The sequence below is a fragment of the Hibiscus syriacus genome, unplaced genomic scaffold (genome assembly GCF_006381635.1).
Source record: "Hibiscus syriacus cultivar Baekdansim isolate YM2019G1 unplaced genomic scaffold, ASM638163v2 tig00112249_pilon, whole genome shotgun sequence".
Lineage (NCBI taxonomy): Eukaryota > Viridiplantae > Streptophyta > Magnoliopsida > Malvales > Malvaceae > Hibiscus > Hibiscus syriacus.
In genome coordinates, this window is record NW_024063281.1 from 1,529,059 (window position 1) to 1,532,990 (window position 3,932).

The 3,932-nt window shown below is 31.1% G+C and overlaps 1 long non-coding RNA gene across 1 annotated transcript; it reads left to right on the plus strand.

Moving 5' to 3' along the window:
- On the plus strand, positions 1-3,932 carry LOC120176537. The gene is made up of 3 exons (XR_005521336.1): positions 1-32; positions 79-166; positions 3,839-3,932. It is a non-coding gene; the product is annotated as an uncharacterized LOC120176537 (long non-coding RNA).

Sequence of the window (3,932 nt, forward strand, 5' to 3'; positions counted from 1 at the left end):
CCGATTTTGATTCATTTTGAACTGTTAAGATTGTCGTTGTCGGATAATACTCTCTGATAGATGTAAATCAGTAATCAGTTGCTTTGGTTTTCTAATTTCCTTTATTATAAGTGTTTGATAACGATTTCTTTGATTTTTATAGGTGCAAAATCTTCTTCAACAAATTGTGAGTTATAATTGAACCTTTTTTTTTTAGATTTTTTTTATTTGTGTTGACGAAATTTTGTTTGAAGCAATCTAGGTTTCAAACAATGGCTGATTCCAATAACACCAAGAATATCCTTTCAAATGTTCTTTCATAAGATAGAAACTTTTGTTAACAATGTCTGATTAAGTAAATAGTTTGTCGTAAATGTTACTTTTACTGAAAAATTTCTCTCTTTCTTGTTGAGCTTCTAGTTCTATTGTTACATAAATAGATTGAATTGTGTAACGTAGTCTTTAGTTTAGTTATACATTTGCAGGAAATCCTAGACTATATTGACTAAGATTCTTTCTGAGATAGTGATGTGAACCCATATCTAATAGTTTCTATGATGGCCAGATTTGAAGTTCGAAACTTTCTTATGTTTCGATGGTTTAGCATTACTTTTAAGTGAAAATAGTTCTGCATTACTAAAAGCGTAGTTAATTTTTCCATTTGAGAGGGTTGATAGAATTTGAGAGGGTCTAAATATGTAATTTTTCCATTTAACCAAGTTGTTGAAATTTTAAAAGACTTGCCTTGAGTTGTTAATTTTAAAGGGGCTAAAATTAAAAATTTTCCATTTAACAAGGAGAGTTACAAGAAGGTCTTAAAGTTTTAAATTTTGATTTTGGGATGGATTGAGATTGCAGTTTTCCCATCTAACCAAGGGGCCCCTGCATGTATAGAAAATACACATTTTGAACCATGATAGTTGTTTCAAATTGAATTGAGTTCTAATAGGAAGTTAGCAAAAATCATAGTTGGAGGATTTGCAATAGAGATTTTCCTAAGAAACAAACAGTGCCAGTTATGGTTCTGACATACTGATGCTTTGTTTGTTTTTATTAACTTCCAGATTTTTTGTAATAAAAAAAACCTTCCAGATTTTCCTCGAAGACATTCCACTAGCCGAGAAAGTGTAGCTTCTTTGCGTGATCCTGGAAAGGAGAACACTCGAGACTCGAAATCTGTGGTTTGTAATATATTCAATATAGATCCCATTTAAGCTTTATTGGAAATCTGTGGTTGAGAAATCTTCTGATACAGAACATATACTCACAATGTCTTGAATGTTTCTGTTTCATATATCTGACATTGAAGATTTAATGTGTTCAGATTCTCATTTTCTGTATCGTCCGGTTTATTTTTTTCACTTAAGTTTAGAGTGTATGCAGAAATCCAAAGGTGACGAGACTGGCGAGCACACTATAACAATGCTCAAGGCAGAGAAGGAAGAACTAGAATCACCACTCCGCAGTGAGACATTGTTGTCTGTCCAGCTAAAGCAGAGGCTTAAAACACAGACCTCTACAAGGTATAGTTTTTTCAGATGTATTATGGTGGGCCATGTTTGGAAAAGCAGCTTAGAAAATTTACTCACTATTTTTTTTTGATAGAAGTAGGAGGTCTCATTAAAAAACCCCTTCATAGTTATCCCTTACAGAGAGGAAAGGGACAATTAGCGGAAGGAGGAAAAGAGTACCTCGTTTATTGAAATTTCATAATTACATAAGAAAACCTTTACATAACATCTGGAATGTTATCCTCAAAAGATTCAGGAACAACCTAAATAACAACTAACAATTAGCCGATCCCTTTATGGTAGTATTTTTTCTAAAAATTCTTTCCCAAGAGTAATGAGTTTTTCACCCTAATTTGAGTGTATTGCAGGTGGCTCGAGGTGGTCAATCTGTAACCCTTGTCGGAACAATCTTAGCAATATTTGATGGTTTTGAGTGTTATACTTTCTTTCAGTATGGTCATAATTCAGACGAGTCCAGGTAAAATATTGTTGATATGACAGTTTTTGTGAGTTCCTAACCTTTTCTTTGTAAGATGAAAGAGCTGATTTTTAAATTATGATGTTTATGCTAGTACCATGATGGCATAATAATTGCTAATTTTGATTCATTTTGAACTATTAAGATTGCCTTTGTCTGATAATACTCTCTAATGGATATAAATCAATAATCAGTTGCTTTGGTTTTCTAATTTCCTTTATTGTAAGTGTTTGATAACGATTTCTTTGAATTTTATAGGTGCAAAATCTTCTTCAACAAACTGTAAGTTATAATTAGACTCTCTTTTGATAGGTTTTTTAATTGTGTTGACGGAATTTTGTTTGTCTGATATTATCACCAAGAATATCCTTTTAAATGTTCTTTCATAAGATAGAAACTTTTGTCAACAATGTCTGATTAAGTAAATAATCATAAGATAGAACTTATGTCAACAATGTCTGATTAAGTAAATAATTTTTCGTAAATGTTACTTCTTACTGAAAAATTTCTCTCTTTCTCTTTGAGCTTCTAGTTCTATTGTTAAATAAATAGATTTAATTGTATAAAGTAGCCATTAGTTTAGTTATACATTTGCAGGAAATCCTAGACTATATTTAATGTTTAGTTTAAGTTTTAATTCAGTACATCGCCGTAAAAAATTAACATGATATTGAACCTCTCGATAAACATGGATCGGCAAATGCAGCGACCAAGAAACATAGTGACTTTGTATCGGTTGTATTTTCTGTTGGATTTATAATAAAATTGAGGCACTCTTTTCCTCCTCCCAATGTTCATTGAGATACTATTTTGTATTTAAATGGATATGAAGGGGGTTTTTAATGATGCCACCCTTTCTATCAAAAAAAATTGAACTAGGATATTCTTGATTGTTGCAGCGATTGGGTTGTTGAAGTTCTGTTTGTGATCCATGCTGGTCTGAAAGGGAGAAATTAATAAAATCGTTGAGTGTGAGATACAAGGATAAATGGCACGATATTTTCTGAGTAAGATACAGTGATATTTTATTTCTTTAAATATTAGAATAAATGGGCATTAATTTTTTTTCAGTCACATTTTTAGCTTTTCTCACTTGCTACCCTTAACAGATAAAATGTGATCTTGTATACATCATTTGGTTTGAGTATGCTTTTTCTTGTTGCATGTCTAGGACTCCTGCTCTTATTTTTTGTTTTTCAATGTATTTTATTTCTTTATGCCTAGTGTAACTTCATATTTATGCGTGAATGTGGTAGATTACTTTTTATTGTTTGATTGCATAGATATAATGATGGGGCAGAGTATCAAGTCTTTGTCAAAGTCATTTCTTTATGAGTAAGCCAAAGAAAATTTTATGTTATTTTTGTATTTGTTAATTGCTTTTTTTAATGCTTTTCTATAGCTTTTTATTTGATGTTTGATCTTAGTTGTTTTTTGGTTAAATTGTATTTCCTTGTTTCATACTACATTTGTGACAATTTTGTTTTCAGTGCTTCTTTACTTCTTAAATCCTTTAACTCGTCAAAGCAAAACACTGCTGATATGACTTTGTTTTTGAGTTCCTAACCTTTTCTTTGTATGGTGAAAGAACTGATTTTTAAAGTATGATGTTTATGCTTGTACCATGATGGCATAATCACTGCCGATTTTGATTCATTTTGAACTGTTAAGTTTTCCCTTGTTGGATAATACTCTCTAATGGATGTAAATCAGTAATCAGATGCTTTGCGTTTCTAATTTCCTTTATTATAAATGTTTGATAAAGATTTCTTTGATTTTTATAGGTGCAAAATCTTCAACAAATGGTGAGTTATAATTGGACCCACTTTTGTTAGATTTTTTATTTGTGTTGACGGAATTTTGTTTGCAGCAATCTAGGTTTCAAACAATGTCTGATTCCATTATCACCAAGAATATCCTATCAAATGTTCTTTCATAGGATAGAAACTTTTGTCAACAATGTC